The sequence below is a fragment of the Mytilus galloprovincialis genome, chromosome 13 (genome assembly GCF_965363235.1).
Source record: "Mytilus galloprovincialis chromosome 13, xbMytGall1.hap1.1, whole genome shotgun sequence".
Classification (NCBI taxonomy): Eukaryota; Metazoa; Mollusca; class Bivalvia; order Mytilida; family Mytilidae; genus Mytilus; species Mytilus galloprovincialis.
Genome location: NC_134850.1, coordinates 19,551,756 through 19,566,973, shown reverse-complemented (window position 1 = coordinate 19,566,973; position 15,218 = coordinate 19,551,756). Strand labels below are relative to the sequence as shown.

At 30.3% G+C, this 15,218-nt stretch overlaps 1 long non-coding RNA gene across 1 annotated transcript; it reads right to left on the bottom strand.

Moving 5' to 3' along the window:
• Positions 1 to 346: 346 nt before the first annotated feature.
• LOC143055980 (uncharacterized) lies at positions 347 to 1,849 on the bottom strand. Its single transcript, XR_012972189.1, has 2 exons — positions 1,712 to 1,849; positions 347 to 651 (listed from the first exon to the last, which is right to left on the bottom strand). It is a non-coding gene; the product is annotated as an uncharacterized LOC143055980 (long non-coding RNA).
• Between the last annotated feature and the right edge of the window lie 13,369 nt (positions 1,850 to 15,218).

Below are 15,218 nucleotides of genomic sequence, written 5' to 3'. Positions count from 1 at the left end.
TGAAAGAAAACATGCTCCATAATCGTAGTCCCATGTTCATTTGGCAATAGTGTTGTCAAATGATATACGATATTTTACATTGCTAAGGTGTCATTGTTGATGTTGAGGTTCTACAAACTGAGAAAAAAAAATAACAAGATGTTTTGTTTTCAATCTTATTAATCTTGTTAAGTGTGGAAAATATATGAGGATGATTCTGTATAACCAACTGATCGTTAAAAGTCTGTTCCTTTCAGATGACCCGACGTTTTCTGTTCAGGACGGATGACACCAAAAGCATATGCAAGATCATTAGTCGATGAAAAACCGACATTAACATGACAGGATAAAACAAACACGACCGAAAGACAAACAACTGTTTTAATGTTGAATTCCTATCAGATAAAGAGTTACAGATTTTGAAAACGTATATCATAGTTAAGAATTTAATTTTTCCGTCAATAGGTTTCAGTTAATAATCAGCACATGTTGGAACACAGCACCCAAAACGACGTACTCTATCGTAGCAACAAGAACACCTATCATCTGAAGGTGAAAATCCTCCTGCCCCTCCACCAGCTCTCCCGAATATACTATATATACTGTCAACTTCATTTGGCACAAAGCCAGCTATAAGTATGAGCGAAACAAGTAGATAGAATTTCATGGTGACTATAATAAAAAAGAAACATTTTATTAGATTTGAAAGACATAATTTGTTAATAAATTCAGTCATGTAAAAAAAGAGTCGTGCTATTGAAAGCATAAGCAAAATAACAAGTTTGTTTGAGCAAAATTAAAAAAAAAAAACAAAAAAAAAAAAAACAGACGTTCATTTTGATATTTTTATTTTAATAATATAACCTTGAATTTTTCACTTTCATATTCATAAATATATGGTAAGAAAAAACGTTTCTCTTTTTTTTTTCTGATTGTAGAGAGATGGTGGTTGAAATTATTCTTTATTACTACTTGTGTGGTTGGATATATAGGAATTTAAATTTTTACGAAAATCTTACCAGAGTATGACGTATTCATTGTGGTTTTAATATACTTTATAAAGGAAAAAGTAATATACCGCTGTGACTGAGACTAGAACAAATCGTAGAGTACCTTAATGAAAAAATGCCAACTAGGATCTTTCTACAATACAACAACGAAACTAAAAAAGCAAAAACTAATTAACAGTGAAATTGTAAGATATGAGTACATTTATATCTGGCTATATCTTTAAAACAGCCGTCGTGGTACCAGCTATAGGTCTGACATTCATTAAATTTAAATGGAAGCTGTCAGAACCTTTACACGACACATAAACTGTGTGAGGATTCGGCAGCTGTTTGTATATTTACCGACTCTAAATCACACGCTCAACCTTATACAATTATTACAGTAATGAATCGAACTATACATTTTTTTTTCTGAAACGTTAAACAGTCGAACCTTATGCATCGGAACTTAAACAAATAAATAAATAAATTCATCATAGATATCCGAAATGAAATTTTGTATTTGCGATAGACATGCTAGACGATCGTGTTAAAATAAATTAAAAAGGCCAAAAAAGTACAAAGTTAAAGAACATTGAGAACTATACATTCCTAAAAGTTTGGTTAATACAACTAAGGCATTCTATTCCTGAGGTATAGCTTTATAAAACATTAGATAAAAAACAAGTATAATTAAACAAGACAAAATAATATCTTTATTAATTTGTGTTAAAATTACTTACGTGACTGTATGACTGGTGTTTTTATATACCATCAATAAACAAATATACCACAAACGAGCACCGATCTTAATATATATGTACTTTGAGGCCAGTCAAGGTTATAATTTAAAAAAACCAGACTGTCGCACATTAATGCAGGATCTTCGTAAAACATGTACAACATATGTTGTCAAATTCTTTATGTCACGTACGCGTATTTGTAAGGTATGCTAAATATTGTAATTCATGAATATTTATGTCAAATTCTCATGTTTTTGTTTGTTAAACAATAACCGGAAGAAATTCCATATCAAATACGGGCACTTTATTATTAAAAACGTAGTTTAGTTGATTTTAAATGCATGTTGTTCAGCGACAAATATCAAATGATGTCAATTTAAAATCTAATGAGATGTGGTATAAATGTTTATGAGACAAACATACATAGACGTTAACATGACGTTGATGTAAGCAATAAAATGTCACATACGACCTTCAACAATGAATAAAACCCATACTTTGATGCACACAATTATGTCTCTACCTAACTTTAAATCAATTATAAGAGCCCTGACATTACAAAATGGGAAAAAGACGACCGATCTGACAAAGTTATTATAAAAATCGAAAAACATACTCCCAGTTTAACCTACTTTTGCATATGTGTGATTGTATTAAGGAGGTACCAAACACCTGGACCTTTATTTATTTTGTTCGTTATTTACCTGTTTCCTTTAACATCATTTAACTTAAATATAAAATTTTAAAAAATGCAGTTTTTAAGCAAACACTTATTTTTACCATTCATAAGCCTTATATGCCTTGAACAATAGTAAGTAATTGAAATGATCAGCTGATTTTTACAGAGTTACCTTTATGTAGTGTTATGTATCACCCTAATTTAATAAGAAAATCACTAGATGGGCTGTCTATATCTTGTATGCCTTGAACAATGTAGTTATGGTATTGAGTCAGTACTATTCCACTAGTAGATCAGTTTTATAATTATTTTCAATCAATTGACATTATTGAATAAGAGTTATTTCCCTTTTTCGCTAATTTGGTGATCAATATGCACAAGTTCTTTCATCAACGGAACATCAAGGACCCAATCATTTCTCCCAAGATGAGGCAATCATTTTAGTCTTAGGTTTAGGAACGTTAGACACGACTTATCATTGTAAAAATTAATATGCTGGCGCCCATATTACACATGGAAAAAAAATTATCTTTGGCTACCTTCCTTCAAAAAAATTACAAAGATAAACAGAAGATGTATTGTCAATGGTAGACTAAGATGTGAGTTGCATACGGTTGTATATCACAATAATTCTGAAACAGATTAACAAGCAAGGGTTTTCTAGTCTTTCTTGTTATATTAGAATTAGAAGATGTGTTATGATTTCTTGGTCAATGAGACAACTATCGCCAAAATTTCAAATATACTAGATATAATTAGTTTTAGGCAACTGTACAACATTTCACAAACGCAAGCAACCCATACCAAATTGGTTTTAACTTAACTTTAAATTTAACTTAGGTCCCACTTTGAAAAAGTATGGAGCAATTCAAATCAGAAAAACTAACAGCTTTCTTTATTACAAAACAATCTACGAAGAAAAAATATAACAAACATGAACAAACAACAGCCACTAAACTACAACTCCTGATTTGTTTTTTTGTTTGCTTGAATCTAAAAATGAGTTCCATGATCTGTATACATGAACTGTTTTATAACTTTACAACAAAGGTCGCTATAATAACAAAATATGTAAAAAGAGTCGGTCAATCCTATATTATGTATTTATAATGTGTTTTTTGACAATATAGCAGTTAAAAGCAAATACTTGTCAATAAAGCTTTATTTATTACAACGTAAGAACTTACAATGATATTTCAAGACGCATTGACTTCTTTTTAATTTCCATAACACATCTTGTTTTTGTTCTTCTGTCTTGATAGATAAGACCTCCAGTGTCAACTAGCGTAAAGGAAGTACGTAAGCCAAATAATTTCCGTCCTTGTTGATAGTATCTTCTGTTTAGCTAGAAGGAATATATAAATAAGCAGCCATGTCAGTAGTGATCAAAAAACAATGCTCGGTGTTTGAAAATTCTTATCAAGTATAAGAACCTATAGAAATATTATTTTAAGGGGTCCAATCTGTAAGTGATTCATTGAATGACATGTGTCTTTGAGACAAGTACAAACAAAAAGAAAAGACATGATAGCATTTTGGTTGATAAAATATAGCATTGTGTTATACACTAACTTGAAAATTGCATCTTATAAAATTTTTGTTTTATAGAGGTCTAAGTCGTTAAAATATAGCGTTTCTATTACTCAGTAATATTGTTATGTGCAATATTTATGAATGAATAAACAGTTGAAATACTTCCTTTGATTCTATCACTTCAGAGTTTTATCATTCCTAATGTCATTATTGTTTTGTACGCAAGACCTTTGATGTCCTTAGTATTCTTTTATTGTCATATTCGTAAATGCTCCTTTTAACGGCCTCTATAAAATGTTATATGATTATAGATTTTGAAGTTAATAGTTTTAGTCTGCACTGATATTGTTGTTCCCAAGGGCAAGATATTCTAAGTAACAGAGCATCTGTGTGATTAAGTTTGACAGAACTTCTCAGTCCTCCCCATTAAAAGCGTGGTGATGATGAAACCGATAATTTTAGAAATGAACCATTTAGTTTTATCGAATATGTTTGCACTAAACATAAAGTTACTTAACGTGAACTTATTATTTAAATGAACAATTATAATACATTTTATTCAAACAGACATATTAATAGATACAATTTCAATCACAGAAATAGATGGATTTTGATGTATGTTTATGGTATTTGAAATACAAATCGTAGAAACGACCAAGTAAGGTAAGGGCACTTAAATCATGACTAGAATAACAAAAATGTGCGTTTTGTTTGTCAGAAATATTTTTATGAATATGACAGTTATTTCCATGTGGTTCGTTGGTTGATTTAGTGGAGCTAAGTTTTGAAAGGTTTTATAGACATTATTTTTTTATTTTTCCTTTGGGTTCGGTAATTTTGTGTATTCTTTTTTTTTTTCAGTTGATTTATCAAAGTTACAAATTAACACTTGTTCAAAGGCACAGCGATTAAATTTAAGGAATATTCGAGCAAATCCCATTTCAATGTCTAAAGGCGAAAATGTTTTTTAAATAATGCTCTCTTGACTTTTGCACCAAACAATAAGACCAATGTGGCAACTATCTTTTGTCTTTGTTTGAACCGTGCATGTAAAAATATCATTTTTTTTTAAATTTAGTTTCGTAAATACTGTATATATGGAATATCTTTTACGTAAGAGTGAGTTTGCTGATCTCTTTGTGTATTATGCGAATTGTTATAGGGTTTGTTGTGTATAAATTACACAAACCAAACACATGCACCATTGTAACCCAATGGTCGTACTCAATAATCTGTAGTATGAGTGGATGCGTTAAATCAAAGACATAATAGTATTGAGAGAATATATAAAATGTATTGGATAAATTACTTTGCACTACAAATATTGCAAATATATTTCCAGTGGTAGCCTCGCTCTGACTCTGGAATAATGCCGTCCGTGTACATAACCGAAAAACACTCTTTACGGCATGGTGGCATCGTCATTTAAACAAAACGGAAATGGTGATTAACAGTTGTATATTCTATTTTATTCTGGGAGAATGAACAAGTTATAAGTAAAAATAAACGTAAAAGTAGCTGATCTCTCTCCATTTTTTGCATTTCCAAAAAATGGAACTGTTCATTGAGGTTCAAATCAGTGTTTTCAAAGTTGTATTATTTTTATATTCGATTAAGAAAAATGTTATGCAGTTGCGTTGTGGAAAAAAGGAAATGCATTACGCATAAAAAGATTAAATCACATTTTTGCCGGCAACCATTTCTGTTACATGTCGACATTTTGTGAAAGTGATCATCGCTTCATATACCATTATGGGTAGAAATGGAACATTTTGTTTCCACTGACTTTGTCACTTCTGAAATTTTCTGAAAAATTCCGATACATTAACATTAATTAAATGGAACAGGAGTAAATCTGCATTTATGAAGTTTAACCTTTTCAATATGTGTTCAACACGTGTTCCGAGTAATTCAAACTCATCGAACAGAATTATCAATATCTTAACAAACAGGCTTAAAAATATGTTTGAGTTGAATACATACGCAAGTACTTCACTTACACGTTTACATTAGGATTATATAAAGTAACCCATATACTAAAGAAGAAAAATTATATCAGGAAAAGTCTACGTTTTCTGTAAGAATTGGACACAATCAACGCATCATTGTATTCTAACTACAAATCGTAATTAGTGTGTTAACCACTTAAATTAATATCTGTCAATGACAGTAAACGGTCACCTATTACGACCAATGTGACAGTCTAAAAATTATAACTTTTCAACCCTTAACAAAACTTTGAAAACTTATTATTCAACATATATAATTTCGTTCCCACTTCATTTATAAGCATTGCATAGTAAGATATAGTTCCTTTGAATGTACAAAGTTAACCTGAAAGTAATTACTCAAATGAGAAATACAGAGATCAACTCAATAAATAATTACCTATATGATACCGATGGAATATTAGTTTCGAAATATTCTGCACATCGCGTAATACTTCAAGTATGACAGAGGCCATCATGTTATTTATCACTTCATTAAATTAATCGGCAACCTCATAATGGTTCACTATAACATCTGAACATTCATCTGTACATCTGTCTTTCTTTGTTGTTATTTTTGTTGAAACTGTTCGCAGGGCATCGTATTAATAAATATAACACGTAACCTTCTAGTGATCAATCATATTTCCTGTCTCAACTTGACGTTTCAAACTTCAATATTCCAGGCATGTCTATTTCATGATTTTTTTACCACACCAGCAGCATCGCAACAAAAAAGAAAGTATTTTCAAAATTATGTATTGTAAAACAAAATTGCACGTACAAGATACTTCTTGCTTCAAACATATGTCCGAGATTAGGATAGCTTAGAAAATAGAGACTAAAGGTTTTTGGAGCAAAAAAATGTAAAACCTTTAAATCAACACATTCCTAGAACGGTTTAAATTTGTAAACACCAGTTACCTACTGTTGCCTTTAATATTAGAGTTAAGTGCTTGAATGTTATGCATTGATAATAAAATGCAATTAGGAATTCTGGTTTTACTCGAATTGTGTTTATTTATTTTGTCAGCGTTGCTCATGTGAAATGCATTAAATAAATTTTGCATTTTAGTATACCCGTAAGATTGACATTTATTTTCCCATATGTAAATGTGTGCTTCCTTTTATTAAAAAAAATAATGAACATCGACAGTATTTAACTTAATTGAATTTGGCTCGACAAGGGTGAGTTGCATTATTCTGATTGATTTTAATGTATTAAATTTACGATTAGTGTTGTATTTTTGTCGAGCCTGCAACTTTTGTTGTAGAAAGCTCGACATAGGGATAGTGATCCTGTGGCGGCGGCAGCGGCGTTAGTTAACTTCTTAAAAGCTTTATATCTAAGAAGTTGGAAGACCTGGATGCTTCATACTTTGTATATAGATGCCTCATGTTACGAACTTTCTGTCAGTCACATGTCCAATGTCCTTGACCTCATTTTCATGGTTCAGTGACTACTTGAACAAAAAGTTAACATTTTTTGTAATGTTAAATTCTCTCTTATTATAAGTAATTGGATAACTATATTTGGTATGTGCGTACCTTGCAATGTCCTCATGCCCGTCAGACAGTTTTTACTTGACCTCGACCTCATTTCATGGATCAGTGAGCAAGGTTAATTTTTGGTGGTCAGGTCCATATCTCAGATACTATAAGCAATAGGTCTTCTATATTCGGTGTATGGAAGGATTGTAAGGTGTACATGTCCAACTGGCAGGTGTCATCAAACCTTGACCTCATTTTCATGGTTCAGCAGTTATAGTTAAATTTTTGAGTTTTGGTCTATTTTTTTCTAATACTAAATGCAATAGGTCTACTATATTTGGTGTATGGAATGATTGTAAGGTTTACATGTCTAGCTGACACGTGTCATTCGACCTTAACCTCATTTTCTTTGTTCAGTGGTCAAAGTTAAATTTTTGAGTTTTAGTCTATTTTTTCTAATACTAAATGCAATAGGGCAACTATATTTGGTGTATGGAAATATTTTATGATCTATTTGTCGGTCGTGCCGGTTTTATTTGACCTTGAGATTATTTTCACCGTTCACTGCATAGTATTGTGTTTTGGTCTGTTTTTCTTAATTAATAAGCAATAGGTCAACTATATTTGTTGTTTGGAAGAATTGTTAGCTGTACATGTCTCCCTGGCATGGTTCATCTGACTTTGATCTCATTTTCATGGTTCATTGATCAATGTTTAGTTTTCTTGGATAATGTTGAGTTTATGTGACAGTTGTAATAAAGCTATATATTTAGAACTATCAACATAATATCAATGATTAGTAAAAAAGGCGAGACATTTCAGCATGTGCATTCTTGTGTACAAAAAGTAAAGTAAAATGGTACTCGTTAGAAGAAATAAAAACAGATTCTTCGTGGGTTTCGGAAAATATATAATAATAGTTTTAAAAGTGATCGATGCATGGGCTCGTAGTAACTAAAACGTAAAAACCAAAACAATCGTATTTCACATAGAAAGGAAACTTTAGCGAAATAAATAATATGTGTCAAGACACACCAGTAACCTGCCATTGAAATAGTTGATGGAAAATTTACGAAACACAATCTTGGAGACAACACATGATTGTAATACTATATAAAAAGGAAATTGACCGACAATTCAGAAAATAAGTTAAATGAATTTAATAAAGTATGATTGTTATTTGGTGACATCATTCAGTGTTGTTTTGCTTGTTGTGTTATGATTGGTTCAGTAACGTTGTGAAATAATATAATCTTTTCAATTAGATTTTCGAAACCATATCAACACCACGATCCTAGCGAATAATATCTGTTAAATACGTCACGCACACATGTTGTTTTAAAATTTATCATTTTAATAGGGAGAAAAATATTTATATTTTGTTTTCTGGTATTTGTCTTGAAATTAGCAATTCATACTGTGGATTCAATATTATTCTTTGGATATCAATTTTCGTGGATTTCGTGGTTAAAGTTGAACCACGAGATTCAATGTTCAACAAATGACAAATGATATAATGGGCTTGTATACAGACTTTTGCAAAACAACGAAATCAAATATAAACAAAAAATGTAAATTGTCTTAATTCACGAATATTGATACCCACGAAAATAAATGAATCCACAGTTTACAATGTGATACGGTGACGTTGTATAACGTGTATGGACATTGGAAAAATGCCACCTTTAACGCATCTTAAAGGGGTATATTAGTTATAACCTAGCTCTATGTCTATAAGAAACGATAAGGATGTCTGACCTAGAACAGTTTGTCTTCTGACACCATTTGAATAGTTTCTGACTAAAGCGGATCCATCTAAGTTAATACAGTTTAAGCCAGAAAATGTGGAACATTTAAACATAGAACAACTTTGATAAGAAGTTTTCCAGAGGAGAATATATCAATGAAATATTTTCTGACAGATAAAAAAACAGGTTAGACGTAATCTCTACTGTAGTGGACAAAGTCAGGAGCCTTGGGCCTTTGTTAGTCTTATCTGATTTTTAATTTTAATTTCTTTTATATATTTCGACTGCAGACTTCTACTTTTGTACACATTGGTAGAGTTGTATTTACTTATAACATTGTCATTTGCTATTCAATAGCACAGCGTGTGTACTTTATTGTTTGTAATATACTGTCGTATAAGCATACAAATAGAGCAGTTTGTTTTATCACTTTTCAGTTCAGTTTTAATTTGGGAATATTGAATATTCACAGCTGCATTCATTCTCATTTGAAACCTACGACTTTGTGCATAATAAGAATGGATAGTTTGAAAAACAACAAACTCATTTCTCACTTTTATTGTACGTCTATATTTATTTCATTTAGATGGTCAACAATATTCCCATGCTCACAATAGTTGTAATTAAACAAATGTATACTAGATTATAACTTATTGTTTTGTATCTCAATAAATACAATTGAAACTACTTGCTTGAACACTTGATAATTTTGGAGAGATTGCTTATGTTGTTTAGATATCATTTTTGAACGAATGTCTGCAATTGACGAAACAAATAAATACAATTAAAATTACTTGCTTGAGCACTTGATTATTTTGGAGAGATTTCTTATGTTATTTAGATATAATTTTTGAATGAATGTCTGCAATTGACGATAATAAAGACTGATTTATCTGAAATAAACGTTTATATAACGAAAGGAGAATGATTAACCATGGCGTCGTGGTTTTTAGCTAAAACTTGAAAACAAGGGAATAGTTAAATCTAGTAAAGTTGATATTGAAGAAATATTCTTAATAATAATCTTGCCAAATTTGAAAGAAAGTGAAACGCTCGACCAGCATTGATACTAAAATAAAAAGATACGGTATAATTGTTCATGAAACAACTAGAAACCAAAAAGCATACAACGTCAACAATGTTTTTCTTCATTTTCTATTCAAATATTATTTTGTCACGGTTTTATCTAGTTAGTCTACTATAATGTGTGTGTGGTTTATTATTTTCCTCAGCACTACATGCATGTGTATGTAATAAAATGAGAGTAATACAGGCACACATACCATACAAAACACAACAGAAGGAGCAATAAACTCATTATGGATACCAGGATTGATATTTTATAGTTGCGCCTAATCTTGTCGTATGGAGTTCATATGATTTCCCCAGGTTTTGTTTGCGACAGTAACTATAATCTTTGTTTGTATAGTATAAGTAGATATCTAAATATCTAATTCATGTGTTGCATGAAAAATCGGTAAGATTTAAACAATTAAAAACAATTTTTTACATCTGTTCACAATTGTTGAGAAATCTTTAATTTTACATGTTTTTTTAATATTATGTATAATACTGTAATGCGTATTCATTTCTTTTTATATATAAATAAGTTAGTTTTCTCGTTTGAATTATAATACATTGTCATATCGGTATCTTTTATAGCTGACAATGCGGTATGGGCTTTACTCATTGTTGAAGGCCGTACGGTAACCTATAGTTGTTAATGTCTGTGTCATTTTGGTCTCCTGTGGACAGTTGTCTCATTGGCAATCATACCATATATTCTTTTTTATATGTACAATTAACTTCTGTTTTATCTCTTCATAAACACATACCCAAATAGTGACCACAAATGGTGTGTGTTATTGGATAAAGTTAAATACCACATCTTTATCTCTTTTACACATTTGAATATTCTTCTTTAAGGCGGTATCAAACTCTTTAACAAAATTAATTTGGCTCGTTTAATTTTCATATTTGTTTTTACAAAATATCTATTTTGACCCTTTGACTAAAACAAAAAACATTAAAAAAAACCAAACTTGAACAACATTCTAAAAAAAAAAAGAAGAAGTACATTTGCACTTGTGCACTATTTCGTCTTTCGCACAAATAACCTTCGACATTAATGCATGATACATTTGATCAAATTCTTTTTATGAACCATCTGTTTATTTGATCGGTATTTACAAAAAATGTTTTGGTGCATGCGAAAAGGTACTGTAATTAAATATGACAGTTTCCGACTTTTGTGGTAATTGTAGATTTTCTTAACTTCATGTGTTTTCTTTCTTATTTAGGTAAGCCTGGTATGTTTTACTATATTGTTTTGTGTAGTTTTCATTGCTCTTTTTAAACTGATCGTAATGTTCAAAATGACTAGCATGAAAACTTATGTTTTCAATCAAGTAGTAGTTCAGAATAATTTTGACTTTTCGTGCAAATTAAATATGTTACAAAGCATGACTGCTTTTATTTGATAATCTTATTTATTGATGAATTTTAAGATCGCCTAAATCATTTTCTTTAAAGAAATTTTGGAAAACAATATAACAACTATTAAATGATTCTTATATTTCCGAAGAATTATTGAGCAATAAAAATTAGGAAATGGGAAATAGTTACTACAATTTAATTGCCAAAAATTAAAATGTTCGATTGCTATCAGCACCTTTTTGTGTGTAATGGTCGATATATTTAAATAATTATTGGATCATTTGAATACATGAAATGGAACCAACCAAATATTTTTTATAGTTTTTTGATAAACGTCATTAAATAATATAAAAGGGTCAACTTATACATTATGTTTGCAGAGAATCAGTATCAGTAGCCGATGTATAACATCTGCTAAATTTAAAAGAATTAATTGGTTCGAAAATAAAATCATCAATAGACACTAGGAATTATTAACTGTTCAGGCAAAATTGGCCAAAGGTCTATAGTCAAGGCAACAGTACTGACATGAATACTTAGTATTAGAGTAAACAAATGTAACTATTTGAGCAGTGTTCATCAGTGCCTTTCCTTGATACTACATTCAATATAGTTCTTTGAACATCACTTTAGGCTGCCTTCTAAATTGTAAAGACATACATTCAATTCTGACTTAATACATTTTTGTTTAATGTTGATAAATGAAAAATATGCTGGATGGCTGTTTCTCGTAACGGTTCAACTAGATACAAAAACGCCATACAGTTCAACTCAGGTTTTGTGTTTACAATAACTTGACATGTTAGCAGTTAATCACATGTCTGTGTGTTTAATATATTGATGACAACAACCCTCAATCAATAAATCATGATAGGAAATGAATTCTCTGGTATATCGTATCAACTGGGAGATGTATACTCCGTATACAGGCACGTATACTGCTAGAATGTCGCTATATAGAAATGGAAATTTCACAAGTTGGATGCTGAAACAATCTCTGTTCTCGTAAAGTTTGTTTTTCACCTGACCCTTATTGCCAATTTCTAGATTTAAGTCAAGATATGAGGCAGACCTAACTGTATATTATGTATTTTTTTCCCCAATTTGACGGAATAGATGCCTTAACATAGTCATCATAGTCACCAAATTATTGAATCTTTTTATAAGAGAACATCATCCATCTTATACAGGTAAGTGAAGTTAACAGGATACTGCTTATTGTTTTTTCCGTATCAAGCAGCTTTATATGAATAATGGAATAATTATGAATAAGAAGAGGAGCACAGTAGGTTTTCATGGGAATTCCGATTATTTTTTGAAAAATACGTTCTCCAAATGTTCGTTAACTTAAGATGATCACATGAAAAATAAAGTCAATACAACAATGATGATTTTATTTCTGCCAATACATTTATTGCAAGTGAGATGTTTTTTTTAAATAGAACACAATATATATGATGTTTCTTGTTGTCAGCGTAGTTGGAGGCAAACAGAATTCAGAAAGACAATTTATAAACTTATTCTCTTTCTACATATCTTGAGTTTTAAATGGGTTGGATAATAGAAATACACAATGTTACATATTGCATGCGTAGTCCAGGGAACCAAACATAATTCCAAAAGACAATTGATCAAGATATTCTTTTTCTTTATGTCTTGAAATTTGTCCCAATGTGGTCTCTTCTGTATGCATTTGATTAATTTGCAATTTTTATTACAATGTCAATGTCATGTCCAAAAGTGAATAGTTAATGGAAAAAATGATGTTTTTCTTGACAATATATTCATTTCTCGTACTTTTGTTGAGTTTTGAATGGGTTGGAGAATAGAAATATATAATGTTACATATTGAACAGACCGTGTATATTTACGCCAAACATTTTTCATTTTAAGCTGAACAAATAGATTTTGAAAATACCCTACAAATTTTAAAATTTATTGGTTTGATAAATGTAACAAACATCTGTTGAAGTCACTTCTGAAAAATCATTTTCGTTATGAGAATTGAAATTTGTAATTTTCATGACATTACATTATTTGATTTCACGAGGATAATATTAAAAGTAATGATAAGTTTGTCTTTTAAAAAGATTTCATCTTATCAACAGTTTGAATAAATTAAAACATTTAAATTTGATTGTTTTAGAAAAGAAACAAATTTCAATCTCCTTCTTAAGGACAAAATATTGAAATTGCTAACCTTAAGCCTTTTTCAATTTGCCATTAAATATTGAAAAATGAAAAATGCTAAACGTGGAGCATTTTTCAATTTGCCTTTAAAAATTGAAAAATGAAAAATGCTCCAACGTGGAGCATTTTTCAATTTGCCCTCAAAAATCAAAAAATGAAAAATGCTCCAACGTGGAGCATTTTTCAATTTGCCTTTAAAAATTGAAAAATGAAAAATGCTCCAATGTGGAGCATTTTTCAATTTGCTTTGAAATATTGAAAAATGAAAAATGTTGAATTTTCGTCTTTAATTTTTTTTTCTCAAAAATAAAAATGGTTTTTTTTGTGTTGAGGATTATTCAATTTGTTTATCAAAGTTTTGTTTTTATGCTTTAAATATAATACACATATGTGTATGTGTGAACCCGTGTATACACATTTATTACCTTACCCCGAAAAGATGGGAGAACAACAACGCACCAGCAAAATTTTGTGATGTGGCGCAGGATTATCGTGCAAAAAAATTATTGTTATTTCCCTTGCTTAAAACCCTTAACTTTATATTTCCCTATTTTGTTATTCACATTCAGGTTTAACTACATTTTCTCTATATATCTGTTAAATCAAATGGATATTGGTTTGTTTAATTCATTGATAGAGATATTTATTTTTACTCCAAAGTTTAGTATTTGCACCGTTGCAAAACATTTGTAAACTTCTTTAAAAAGTTAATATACATTTAAGATAACATCTGAGCAATACGGACACGCATAGATCATGGCATATATAACCCTACTCGTAACAACACGGTTCGGTTAATGCCATTAAAGGATTTAGCATAGCGAAAAGTAACTACAATATGCCCTATAAAACCCTCAACGAAGGAATAGCTTCACCAAAGCTGAGAGCTATTCATCAATAAATAGTAAATGAAAAATATTGTAACAGAAGATTTCGTACTTTCATGCAATGGCTACGGATTTGGTGATACCCTCGTTGACAACCTAGAAAATATGTAAAGATAAAAACAACACTTAGGAAAGCTGTTCTGTTCCCAGTCTCTCTGTATAAGGTTGATTAATATGCCATTTTCCTTCGAAATACAGCGATTTTTCTGTTTTTACCTGAAATACATTATTTTGGGAAAACTAATCGGAAATGAAATAGACATTTGAGTCAGTGCTCGGTGGAATTAGATACGACTGTCTTTAGGAGACAAGTTTTGAAAATGTAGGTGTATAATTGTTCCTGTGGCCTTTTATCTTTATAGTATGGTTTATTTGGTACATTTTGTGTCAATGTATAGTCAAAATATGTTTAATCTTGTCAAGACTGATATTGCTGATAACTTAAAGTTTGTTCATTTTGAAACAGATTTTCTTTTATTTGGAATGACTGTGCGGTGGCATTTTAGCTAAAAATTAACTTCAAATGTGAAGCTAGTTTACATTTCTCTAGATATA